Raw genomic sequence first — 14,510 nt, forward strand, 5'->3', positions numbered from 1 at the left:
GATAGCATGTGTTACTTCATGGGGCTTACGCTGTATTTGTAAGAACTATCGAAGGCTCTCATTTACTACACACTGAAATTCTTGGAGAAGATGATACATCTGGGCTGTTTTGCTGATTTCTGTTCTTTTGATATAGCTTCTACCCTGTATCACAGACTGACTTCAAACTTGTAATAATCTTCCCTCTTTTGCCTCCCAAGCACCAGAATTACTTGCAGGCATGAGGTATCATATCTGGCTTGCCTGAGTTCTTAGGTAAATTATCTACATGACCTTATTGTGTTCTAAGGTGCTAAGAATCTATTTTGTTGTCAGTGTGGAGGCCCTGAAAGAATTTAGACTGAGAGAGTACTGGTAGAAATAAGGTTTGAATATGATTCATATTAAGTGTAAGGTATATTAGTACCAGAGAGTAGAGCTTCAATGTGAAGGCCGATACTGTTGTCAATAAAAGGTAAAATGAGCCCCATCGACCATTCATTCATTATAAACATATTACTTGATTACCACCCATGTGTCATATGCCAGAAATTTAGCCTTTGGAGATTCTTGTAGTGGAAAAGTGTATTTGTCTCCTCTCGTGGGGCACATATTTGAGATGGATAGAGGGATTTTGCAGCATACAGTACTGTACAAACTGCATAGCATTGCAGAAACCTATGACCTCATGTATACTGCTGGAGGCTCTGCTGGGAGTTTGGAAAGCCCCCAGTGGTCCTGAAGTTTAAGCTCCACTAGATTCTTAGCTAATCTGCCATTGAGATGCGAGTAACCTGTGTAAAACCCTTTAATATCCTCCAATGCAAATAAAGTATAATTTAAATGTCTTCCCACAGCTGTGTGGTCCCTATGTGTTATCATCCTTCTCTAGGCTCTGTTAGTTCCTCAGGAGTGTCCAGTCCACTTTTCCCTCATCTTTCAAAGTCTATCTTTCGGTCTAAAAGACCCCCCCCACACACACATACACAACTACTTTTTACTTATTCTCTGGATCTCGGGTTTTCTAGGGGACATTTCTCAAAAGGTCATCTGTGAGCTGACATCTCAATTCTCACCCATCCTGCTCTGCCACTGCAGCACGCAGGCCAGTGCCTTTGAAATGTTGGCCATTGTCTTCTTCATGTGTTTGCTTTCAGCGTTGCGTTTCCAATGCTTGACATTGTTGCACCACAAAGAGCAAGAAAGAGGTTTGTGTTTTTGCCATCTCCTGTGCCACACACAAGTGCAGTGCTTTCTAGAGAACCAAGGCCAAGTGGCAAGTGTTAGGATGAGAAATGGGCAGTCACCATCTGATTGTTGAGGGCCCACATGAACTGTGCAGCTCTTTCAGTCTGGATTTCTGCCATTCCTTTCTTAGCTGAGGGGCAGCATTCACAATCCAGGTTATCCTCAAATATTCCTAGCCCTTGAAGTTTTCAAATTGGACAGGTAAATACCATCTTGGAGGAACGCTTTCAGAAAGATTTCTTCTTTAGTTTCCATTGACAAAACACAATAAATAGTTTCAGGGGTGGGGAGTTTTCTCTAATTATGGACTGTTCTTCATTTGTACTGGGTCCTCCATTTCACATACATGGCTCCTTGGGTTTTTTGTTTGTTTCTTTTGTTTTTGTTAATTGTTACAGTTTTTTTTTAGTGCATTTTGGCTCTAATATGTTCTCTGTATTGTATTTTCTACAGAATTATACATCCCCAGTCCCATTCTTTTCTGGTTTCACAATTACCTCCTCTTCCATTCAGAGGTATTCATAAATACAACAAACTTATGTCATTACTTGCGCTAACCTGCCAAGTTCTAGCAAATTCCTTTGGCTTGTGTTTTGGCCAAGTTGTTTATTAGCTCCCTGACTGTTGCTCAGTGGTTGCTAGCCAGGCATTCAGGACATTTTACTCAGTTCTTGAGTCAATTTATTTATTTTTTCAGGCAGATAGCTGTGGTCTGGAGGCCCTAGTCCATAAAACAAGGGATTTGCAGTCCTACCTATTTCAAAGCTTATCAGCCACATATGTAAAATACTGTCTACCCAACGTAAGCTATCTAACGCAAAGCCCTGCGACACAAATCACAAAGAAGAGAACGCGTGCATGTCAGTTTAAAATTAAACATATTTTTAATTTAGCTTTATATTTTCATAAACATTGTAGCCTCAGCAGACTTAACTAGAGATCTTTTCAATAGGTATTTGAAGGAACTGCCTTTGTCTCCAGCCACTTGAACCTCATCAGACCATTTGGTCAAGTTAGAAAGTCAACACTGTGGTTTGCCATCCTTAGGAAGGTTGCATAACAAACCTTTGATTTATTAATCCCAGAGTCATACTGGATTATTTTAACTGTATCCTGAGTAGACACTTTGACCTGAAGAAACCTGAGGCCACAAGGAAGTGATTTTAGTCACCTGACCAAACTGAAACCGATCCACCTTGGCCCAACTTGTCACCCAAAATAAGTAAACAGACAACAAGGATGGATACTTTTTGTGTTATTCCTTGATTGGAACGCAAGGTCTAAAATGATAGAATTTAGTCTGATGATTAAAATTCAAGAAGTTGTTGACAGCTCTTTCTTCTCGCTAATACTTCTGAAGATGAAGTCAATTATTCAATTTCATTATCCTCCTATAAACTTAGACTCTAATTTTCATCCTACTTGCTTATAAATGTCATTATATTCCTAATGTATATATTCAAGTAACAAACTGGACCCCTAGCTAATGATGTCCTCAGGGCGCTGCCCATTTTCACCATCACTTTGGTTATTCTGGTGCTCAGCAGGAATATGTTTTCAGTGAGAATATAATCAGCAGAGAAGATCTTATTGTTAGGAGACCAATTCGGTCTCAATTTAGCACGTCTTACTTTAGATAAGAAGTAAGAAATGAAGTGAGAGTAAATGACTATTGATTGATATTGGCCTGCGGTTATTAGGATTCAAACTCGAAGGAGAAGCTGAAAAGTAATCATATATACTGGCGCATTTATTCCAGATGGATTTACAGATTAGTATCTAAATATTTATAGGAAAATAGTAGACAGTAAATGGTTGGGTTATATGAGTATTGGCTATCAAGTTGTGCCCCCACTCTTTCTATTTTAGTTCAGCTTAACAATCTTTTCACTTAAAAAAGTGATTACCTAGAGACCTTTGAAGCTGGGGAAGATGATGAGGGGGCAAGAGGTTTATTCCCAGGGTCATACTTCATTTGCATAAGCTAGTAACCATAGGGCACTGTGGAATGTCTCTAAATAGATTTCATTACAGAAGTTCAGCTTAAAGGGACTAAAAATAATCCTCAAGCAAACATCGTATACAGCCTCAGGTTCTGCTGCAATAAAAACATCTTAGCTGCACAGCACTGCGGAGGCAGGAAATGGAACAGAGAGTTTTTTTTGGGTTTGCTGTTATGAAATGTCTTAAAGCAGAAAAATACAATATTCTTATTTCAACAAATGGTCCTACAAAACCGGATTATACCATTCTCAATGGCGTTACAAGGCAGTAAAGCAAACACGTATTCTCTTTCTCTCCTCCTCCTCTACTTGCCTGTCTTGTTAGCTTGGCTTTTGTCCCTTACCTCACACTTTTCCATCTTGCCCATCCTTCAGGCTCACTGAAGCAGGATACACTGGGCAGGAGCATGTTTGGAGACGCTGAATATAGAGAACATGATATAAACACCGAGTACCAGAACTACGCTCTGGCTTCACTGAAAAGGGAGTGCATGTGGAATATTGGTCTTAATTTTGACAGAGCAAAAGGAAGTGTTCTGATAATGAAACAATAAAATCTGAACTTGAGTGATAGCACTGGAAGACCTCACTGCATCTGATTTCCCAGAAACACAAGTACAGGCATAGTAAGACCCGAGTAACTGACATCAGCATTTCAAATAGGTATATGCTCTTATGAGGAGCATAAACAAGTCTACTGAGCTTAAAGTTCATTGTTTTGTAAACACATGAAACTAAACTTTGATTCATTCTGTGTGCTTTTACTAAACACCAGTTCGAGGCTAATACTGTGCTGGGTTCCAATGAGTAATGATTTAGTTCAAGTCTCAGCATTTGGAACCAGAAATGTGGTTTACATTGGCATACTGACTTAAAACTCGACTGAGATTTGCTCGGGGTCAGACACTTCTTTTAAAAATTAGTTTGGTGAGTAGTTCAGGGCAAGGCACTTTTATTTCGGAGCATTCGTGGCCCCCATATGGCAAAAAGGTCATGTGCTTCCCTCACAGAATGCCCGTGCAGTCAAACAACAGACCACACAATCACTATGTCTGCTACGTTGACTATGAAAATATCATTGTTTTCATATTATGGCTGAAACTAATAATTTTAGTTTGAGACAAGCAAATAATCTAATGATTTTTAAACGAACATTTGAAACTTGTCATGTGTTGTCAAGCGGATTTGGGAGTCAGTTAAGCTTCTGTTTACATTCACATTGACTATACACACCAAAACAAGTTTAATAGATTAGGCAATCCTCTCAGAAACCCAGTTACCAGGGTATGTTAAACCTTGCCATGTTTAGCTATGTGTAGATGGGGAAGGATACAGGTGTGTGTTGTTGGCCAGAGCTGGTAACTTCTATCCTCCTCTACTGGTGTCTGCTCTATTTTTTTGAGACAGAGTCCTTCACTGAACCTGGAGTTCATTGATGAGCTTTGTTAGGTGACCATGGGCTCTGGGGATCTTTCTGCCTCCACCCTTCATCATCAGACACGCTGCTGTGGATTTGAACTCAGGTCCTCTTGCTTGCTTAGCGATCAGTTTATCCACTGAGCCATCTTCGCAGCTAAAAAGGCCTTTATAATTAAAAAGTTTTAGGGCCTGAGGAATACAGTTCAGGAGTGGAGCGTATGTGTAGTGTGTGCCAGCCTCTAGGTTAAATCTTCAGTATTGCAAAAGCCAATCCAAGCCAAAAGTAAGAGGCAAACAAAAACTTCCAGGAATTTCTAACAATGCATACTCTGTGTTCACCTATGATAGTCTGATGTGGGCATATGTGTGTCGTAATCAAATCAGAGCATTCGGCCATTCCTCCTTGAAGGTGTATTATTTCTTTGTGTCTGGAAAGCCTCAGTTTTCCCCCTGCAGTTCTTTATATGTAATGTAATACACAAGGTTTAGTATTGTAAGAATACTAGCCTGTCAGTGGGTCTAGGAACCACTGAAGAAGTCTGTCCACAAAATACCACAGGAGCTCTTTAATCAAACATGGCCCCTGCATATTTCTACTAAGATGTGCTCATATTGTTCATATTATCAATGTGTATTTCTTTACAGGATAGTGCATGCTACAGACCTTTCCCAGGATGGAAAGCAGAAAGTTGGATGGTGCACACAGCAGCAACCCTTTCCTATAGAGACGTCAGACTTTGTCAGGAATTTAATCAGACAATTTCGGTTTATGTTGCTTGTGTGTCCTGGTGTTTACTCTTCTAATAACTACAATTATTCTCAGACTCACGTTACATTTTTCTTCGAGAATTGATGTGCTTAAATTGAAAAAAAAAATCCAATTGAATAAGAGCATGTAACGAGAAAAAGTAATCCATCGTTATTAAAAAAGGCAGCTTACCTTTATCTGGGTGTTAAATAGTACAAATCCGCGAGAGCCAGTGAATGTTTTGAAGTCAAAACGAAAGGCATTACCAAGGCTGAAGCGGATTTGTCGCAGTTATACGAATTACTTCAGAAATAGGCTCTTCTGTCTAGGAGGGGTGAGGGGAAGTAGGAAGAAATAAAACCAGAGATGGGGCATTTTATTTTTATACATCCTCACCTGGGTGAAATATCTCTGCTTTAGACTTTTGTGAAACATTTAAGATGAGTAAAATCCAAATAAATGAACTGCAAGGTTTTCCGAAGAATTTGCATCATCACTGGAAGGAAGCTTGGAATGATGTGTTTGATTGACAGTACAGAGCCCAGCCACAGAATAGCATGTGCTCAGCCTAGGAGAATCCATCAACTGTGCTCGCAGCATTCATGTTTGGCTCAGTGTTGTTGGTACGTTTTTGCAGTATTTATAAACAGTGCCACTCTTGTGAGAAGACACAGTTCTTCACATCATTTTCAAAGCTTTATTTTTTTTTTCTAGCAAGAGCAACAGAGTCAGAATGTTTTCAGCATGGGCTTTTAAGTGAATCAATTAAATGTGCAGGTTTATTGTGATTGTGGTGTCCTTGGGTTTATTTGCAGGGAATATAACAAGCAGTGAGGAATATCGTTTCACTAGGAAACACTACGCTGAATGGAAGCATTGGATTAAAACTGCTAGGATAAATGCAGGCATCTGAGCCTAATGGCTTCTCACTTATGTCTTAGATACCTCAGTATGGATTTTGCCAACCTAGAGTGCTGCAACACTGTATGTGTTATATGCTTAAATGGAATTCAAATGCTGTCTTGTACCACTAGATGCTCACAGAAAGTGACCAACCAAGCCTCTTGTGCAGTTCGGGATAAATAGTTGTTTACAAAGAAGAACTTTATGTGACATGATCCCGAAAAACAATGTAAACACAAAAGCACTCACTCTCTTTCCATAAATCTTATCCTAAAAGTAAGCCTGGCCTGGTGGTTCATGCCTTTAATTCCAGCACTGGGGAGGTAGAGGCAGGAAGATCTCTATGACTTCAAGGTCAGCCTGGTCTACATATGGAGTTCCAGGTCAGACAAGGCTACATGGAGAGACCTTGTCTCAAAAACACTCACAAAAACAAACAGAAAAGCTAGCTTGTAGTAATGTGTTCACGCTGACAAAAAGAGGCTTGGATCTTCTTGCTCACTCCCTTGTGAATGTTTCCTAGAACTCAGAGTGAAAACCCAAGGTCATTTTGAATATATGGAAGCATATTTTCTGCCATTGAGGTTCTGAAACACCTTAACGGTACAGCTGCCATAGAACTATGGTGAGAATCATAGACTTTAGGAGAAAGTAACTGTCACTGTTTTGCATGGGTGGAAGTTGGGGAAGCAGAGAACTTACAGAATATAAAATCCTTAGGGACATGGCAATAGGCAGATTATAGGACAAGAGAAGGAGAAGCTTATTTAATTTTTTAAAACTAGGTGCCATTTATTAAACTTTGAATCTAACCCAAAACTGCTGTTCATGTATACTGTAATGGTACCACATCCTTACCCCTTACCAGCTATCCCCCTGTAGAGAGACATTAGATGCATAAACTTTCCTGGAAAAAGATAGACTTCATAGGATTTAAGTGACTTGCATAATACACATGAACCTCTCTGTCATACTGTCCCATAGTCTTGCCTTTTTAGAATGTCCTGTAATTGGATTTATCCAGTATGCAGCCTCTTCAGGGTTTTTCCACCACTTAGTATGTTAAGTTGAGTTTTCTCCTTGTCTTTCAACATCTTCCTGGCTTATTTATTTATTTTCATTTATTGAGCACAGAATAATGTCCTGCATTATCTAGATATACCTAAGCATTTACTTATACATTTTCCAAATGTGAAAACTAGCTCTAATTGGTGCCTTGACACAATCTAGAATCAACAAAGAAGAGAGTCTTAATGGCCGGTCCTGAGCAGGTTGGCCTGTAGACCTGTCCGTGAAGGATTAATTTGATTGTGTAAATAGATGTAGGAACCAAAATGTGGGCAGCACCATTCCCTGGGTTTGGGATCCTATGCATTTCTTATTATGAGGGAAGACCTTGAGGTGGAGGCTATCCTTGTCTATATACAAAGTGCCATCTTAGCCTGGGCTATGAATCCATATCTCAAAAGACAAAACAAAACAAAACAAAACACTAAAACAAACATTCTCAACAGACGAAGGCTTCAGACAACTGGATGCACTGCCTGCTGGGCTCTGTTTTTCTGTCACTATCTGTGCCTGCATTTTATCTGGACTCTTGTAACAAAGCAAAGGTGAGCTTAGTGAGACGTTTAGGCCCAGATCATTTGGCCATATAGAAACACCTATGGATGATGGTTCCTGTGGTATTTAGTTTTCTGTCTCCTTGCCTATTTGAGTCACACTACAATCAATGATTTGTGCAATTCCACTCACATGCATTCAGAAGGCAGCACTGCGTGTCAGAGTTTATATATATATATATAATCACCAGCTCCCTTAGTATCTGAAGGACTCATTAGAGTGCCCACCGGTGTTGGGGAGGGGAGCAATTCAAAGTCCTATCCAGCTGAAAATCCTGCAAATCTTAGCAATGACCAGCCTAGCAAGGTATCCCTAAGGGTACAATAGCGGTCCTGATAACAATGGGGCAATCAACAGCTGCTTAATTGGACTTAAGGACTTAAGGATCACTCAATAGGAGGAAATTCATGCCTGGTACTGCAAACCTAGCCAATTACTAGTGGCTGGTGAGGTCATGGACCCTAGGGGATGACAGACCAATGTCACTAAACCAGGATTACTTATAACTGTATTCTAACTAGTTATACCCACATTTTTTCTTTGTCATAACCATTATGTAATAACAAGGTCAGAAAGTTAGGAACTTAGACAAATCCAGAAGCATCCCTTAAAGGGACAGCATTTTACACACACTCTCTAGGCTGTAAATTGTTTTAATAATTGTCACTTGATGAATTTTAGTGGGGGAGGAGTCAAGGAAAAGTCACAGATTTTTAAATATAAGCTGTTAAAAAATAAAGTTCTTTAAACTGCAGAATATCTTTCTAGCCTTCAAGAGTTATCAGAGCGAGGACTTTGGCGAAGCTTTTGACTCAATACGCAGTAAGCTCATAGTAAACTCCACAATGAAAAGATGTGACCCCATAAATCCTACTTATGCTTGTGGGTTCTTAGCAGTAATCTGAATAAAGTTTTGACATCTGAGTTCATATGTAGCTTTGGTCAGCTTTCTGACACTCCATTATAGGTGGATTTCCATATTATGAGCATCGGTGCTCTTAGCCCTTCACACTGCAGAGCAACATAATTTTCAGAGTGACTTGCCCTACTGCTTTTCACTTGATTGTTTCAGAGTTTCTTCCCAGGACAGCACATATTGCCTGAGTTATAACACTTTCCTGGGAGACCTAAGTCAACTTCTCATTCCCATACTAACGCCTTTTCCACTTTACATGGATGACTTTCCCCAAACACGCACTAGCCAGAAGCACATCTCGCCTGTTACTGATAAAGTACATCAGATTCGAAGGCTGAGAAGTGGTTAGTTCACACTTACGGAGCAGAGATTAATAGGAGAGACATGTAGCAAGTTAAGACCTGCCCCCAGAATTTAATTTTATGTTTAAAATGATGTCATTACAGTCATCTTTGCATCATGGGCTCTTTTTCCTGCGTTAGAAAGTCTGTTAGGCAACCTGAAAATCTTGGCTACTTCTGAGAATTCCCCTATGATCTCTACTTTCCCAAAGCCCATTTTTCCTTCTTTACAACCCTGAAGGCTTCTTTCTGGACCAACCTCATGCCTGCTTTTTTTTCCCTTTTAGAAATCTTTCTCCTTTCTCCATCCAGAAGTCTCTGAGATCTTCATATTTTTTTCTGGGCCTGCTGAGCATATGCAAACATGGCTTTATCAAAACTGTCAAGAGACAAAAAATGTAATTGAGCAAAAATAAATTAATAACAGGGCCAACAGAGAGAAACTGGGCATAGAGTAAATGTCATTTGGGGATTATATTATTCAGGATTAAGTTTCAAGCAACTGTAAGCTGAATTTGAACTAAAAAATAGATTTATAGACTCATATAATTAAACACAGCAAGGATGGCTGTAGATCCTGATGTCACTGAGCCCAGGGAATCGTGGTCATCACTGCGTTTTCTATCTTCGAAGTCTCTGCATGCCCTTCTTGTTGGTTCAATTTCTAGGCAGTCTGTTTCCTTATAGTAGAAATTTAAAATGTGATGTTTAAAATTAGAGTGTGATGCACGAATGTAGAGGCAGTTGGGGCATCAGAAGACAGGGCCAAAAAAAATGTCCAAATGAAAACACAACATGTGGAAAATGGGGAATTCAGCCTACACAATGTGGCACACAGTGAAGACACCTTCCTTAGGATCTTAGGTGTAATTTGAATGACAGAAAGAGGGGGAAGAAATCAGGAAGGAACTTGTTGAGGGAGATGATGGCTGTGTGCATTCTAAATGGATAGAAGACAATAAAATCAATAAAAAAGAAAAAAGAAAAAGAAGATCTCATCAAACCTGAAGAACAGATACATTTTAAAAAACAACCCACATCCATGTGGAAATGTATGGAGTAACAGTTGTAGACACATCATTATGACCATGCCACTGTAATAATTAATAATAATGATGATGATGATGATGATGATGATGACAAAGGGAAACTTTGAAGATGTAGGGGGAGAGTGTAACTGTAAAAAGGTAACTTTTTGCTTTACAGCAGGAGACATAAAATAGGCAAAGACCTGCGACAGATAAGACAATAAGTGTCTGCCTAGACGCTACACCCTGAGAAAATACCCTCCTGAAACCAAGAGTGCTATAAAGAGCAGACAAACTTATCATAAACAGACATTAACTAGAATAAATATTAAGGGGAATTCCAAAGGAATAGGGAATGATCTTAGAAAAGATAAGAGAGTTATAAAAAGAAATGTAGTAGATTAGGAAATGTTATTAGCAGTTATAGAATAAGAGCTTTAGGAATTTTAATTATTTGTAGACTATTTATAGACTTAAAGACTTCTTAAGGAAGGTGATGGCACGCTTTTAATCTCAGGACTCAGGAGGCAGGGGCAGGTGGATCTCTGTGAGTTCAAGACCAGTCTGGTCTACTAGAGCTAGTTCCAGGTTAGGCTCCAAAACTACAGAGAAACCCTGACTCAAAAAACCAAAACCAACCAACCAAACAAACAAACAAAAAACCCAAAACAAAACAAACAAACAAACAAAAACAAACTAAAAACTTGGAAGAGTGGGCAAGTGAAAATATGAACTATCAAGGTCAACAATAAAGGGCTGTGAATATAGCTCAGGGGCAGAGCAATCACCTAGCATGCACAGGGCTTCAAGTTCAATCCTAACACCAGAAACAATGATTGTAGCCAGGCAGGGTGGTAATCCTAATCCTTGGAATACAGAGGCAACTGAATCTCTATGAGTTCAAGGCCAGCCAGCACAAAGCTTCCTCCTCCTCCTCCTCCACCTTCTCCTCCTCCTCCTTCTTCTGACAGAGTTTCTCTGCATAACAGCCCTAGCTATCCTGGAAGTAGCTCTGTAGACTAGGCCTACCTTGAGCTCACCAAGATCTGTCTGCCTCTGCTTCCCAAGTGCTGGGATTTAAGGTGTGCACCACCACTGTAGGGCTGCAAAGCAACATTTCTGTTGACTTCTGATTCTTCATTTGGACTGGAGAGGTGACTGTTCCATACTTTTGTAACTACAGTTCAAGGTGATTTCACACCACGTTCTAGTCTCTAGAAGGTTCTAGACATGCATATGGTACACAGACATGCATGCTGGCAACACACTGATACACATAAAATAATTTTAAAAAAATATAAGTAATGAAAAGGCCAATGCTATTCAGATGGTAAAGAGTTTGAAAGGTAATGAATGAGTGCTGTGAACCAAATTTATAGTAATGATTTTGGTAATTTGAATAAAATGATAACTTCTAAAAGGAAAATTTGGAGAATGAAAAATAAAATTCAAAATAATTCATCTTAACCCTTTACCTTTGATATAGCATGCCACATCTCTCTACTTATTTATTAATTTTTCATATTTCATAGCCTTTTGCTAATCTCAGCATTTGCTTCTTTTTTCTTTTTATTATTTAAAATTTTTATTTATTTCTTTGTATATGTGTGTGTTCTGCCTGTCTGTGTACATGTCTGTGTACTCCTTGCATGCATTGTCCACAGAGGCCAGAAGAGGGCGTTGGATCTCCTGGAACTGGAGTTACAGACCACAGTGCTCTTAACTGCTGAGCTATTTCTCTGTCCTTCTAGTCTGCTAATTCCTCATATTTATCCCATTGCAATGCTTTCTTTCTTTTATTATTTTACTTCTTGCTTTAGATTTCTTCCAGCCTCCAAATCTTTCCTGAATAATTTTGGCTGCCATTAATCTTTTCAAACCACCATTTTAGCTCTTGAGCAAGTCTTGAGCTTCATAGCAAACCTTACATATTTTACATCCACTTTCCTTTCCATTAGTACAGTGGTTCTGAAAGTGCGACTCTAGAACCCACAGCATTGGCACCATCTTGCAATCTGTTCAAGCCATGTCTCCCTGTCCATCAGAGGTTTAAGTGAAGCAGAATGTTTAAGACCTGAAATTTGCAGGTCTGCTGTATTTTAAGAATCATTGCCCTGCACATAAGAAAAATAGACCTGGATGGACACTACTGTGCTTTCCTGGTGTCCATACAGTCTTTTTATTTACCTCATAGAATTACTAACACACACGTGTTAGTAACACATGCTTCTTAACACACATGCTTGCTAACACACATACTTACTACACACATGTTTGCTAATACACATGCTTGCTAACACACATGCTTGCTAACACACATGCTTGCTAACACACATGCTTGCTAACACACATGCTTGCTAACACACATGCCTACTAATAAACCTGCTTTCATGTGTTTTGTTATATGTAATTTTACTATGTTAAAATGAAAGCCTTTTTTTGTTTAAACAGAAAAAGGGGAAATGATGGAGGAGGGTCATCTGTCTATGTGTTACTTTCATTGGTTAATAAAGAAACTGCCTTGGCCCTTTAATAGGACAGAAAATTAGGTAGGTGGAGTAGAGAGAACAGAATTGTGAAAGAAAGAAAGCAGAGTCAGCCAGACGTCTCAGGCAGTCGCCATGCCTCTCCTCTCCGAGACTGATGCAGGTTAATATCTTTCCTGGTAAGCCACCATCTCATGGTGCTACACAGATTACTAAATATGGGTTAAAGCAAGATGTGAAAATCAACCAATAAGAGGCTGAAACTAATGAGCCAGGCAGTGTTTAAATGAATACAGTTTCCATGTAATTATTTTGGGTAAAGCTAGCCAGGTGGCGGGAAGCGGCCTGCCGCTCCTATTTCTACACAAAACCAAGAAATAAAAGAAAATAACAGCACAATAGTTTTGTATTTGTAGCCCAAATGCCCATCTGTGTAGGCAGAGTTGAGTGGAACTGCTCAAAAAACACAAAAGCAAATCTCCAAGCCTTTCTCAGGTGTGGCAATGAAATTCAGACTTTCCTTAGAAAGCACCTACACACTCCAGATCACAGAAACAGGCACTGTTCTCAGTCCAATAGCAGTTTCTCAATGATGGCTTTTTGTCTTTCAGACTCCTGTGTCCCCCCTTTGGGTTTGTTGAGCCACCATTATTTTTTACCTTAAGACGGGTCACCATAAACATGTCAAATTTGGTGATATTCTGTCTAAACATCCCACGTTTAGGGTAATAGAAGGCAGATCAAAGCTTTATCTACATAGAGTAGAGAGTAATACTTAGTAGGCCAGCTGTACTGTGACAGCCATGCTTTGAAAAGCTCTGACATCTTTGAAACAAACCCAAGGAATTATTATCATCAATAACAACAAGCACCCTGCATTGTTTTTGGAAGCAACGCCTTTTTATTTCTGTCTATAAATAAGAAGGGATAAGATGGACTATCGGATATCTGTTTAACAGGGCTTAATTATTTGTTATGGGACTTTATGGTCTATTTAATAAAATTAATGAGATTCTGATTACTTGAGCCTGCCACTCTCTGGCTGGAAACTCTCTTTGATAAGGAGTAAAGCAAGATTGTCAGTTTCCTTATGAGAATTACAGGGTTTGAGGATTAGTCAACTGAGAATTGGTGAGGTCCTCCTCTAATTAATGTCTTCCCACCAATGTTTGCCCTAATCTCCCCTTTTATTACATTTATTACAGTGCTTCAGCGGGATGTCTGTGTGGCAGGGAAGATCTATTAAATAAAGTTACTGTTCAGTTAGTGAAATCGCAATAAAGAGCTAATTCTGTGTTTGCCGCTTTGTTAATTCCCTTTAATTTAAAAAGCCAACTTGAGGCAGAGCACATACTTCACATGGAATGAAGAACTGGACAAGAACGAGGCAAACCACTCCCAATCTTGGCTTTGCAACCTTGGGCAGCTCATTGAGATGGTCGGGACAAAATGGTCTTTAAAACCACGTTGTTGAAACTAAATAATTTCCCAAGTTAAATGAAAAACTCATTTGTCTAATTCGTTTTGAGTTTTTCCTTATTTCCCACTTGGAGTTTTGTTTTTCCTCCTCCTTGTGGAGGCTGTGTGTATTTTGTATGTGCGCATGTATGTGTAGGTATGTGTGTCTGTGCAGAGGCCAGAAGATGGGGTTCGTGTCTTCTCTTGCTTGATACCCTATTTGTGGAGACAAAGTCAGTGAAGCTGTAGTTTGCTGTTAGGACTAGACTGGCTGGCCAGTGAGTCGCCCCGCCCCTGATGTCTCTACTTCCCGAAGCTGGGGTGGCAGGCACACTTTCATGTGAGCACTGCTCAACAA

The sequence above is a fragment of the Arvicola amphibius genome, chromosome 14 (assembly GCF_903992535.2).
Source record: "Arvicola amphibius chromosome 14, mArvAmp1.2, whole genome shotgun sequence".
Classification (NCBI taxonomy): Eukaryota; Metazoa; Chordata; class Mammalia; order Rodentia; family Cricetidae; genus Arvicola; species Arvicola amphibius.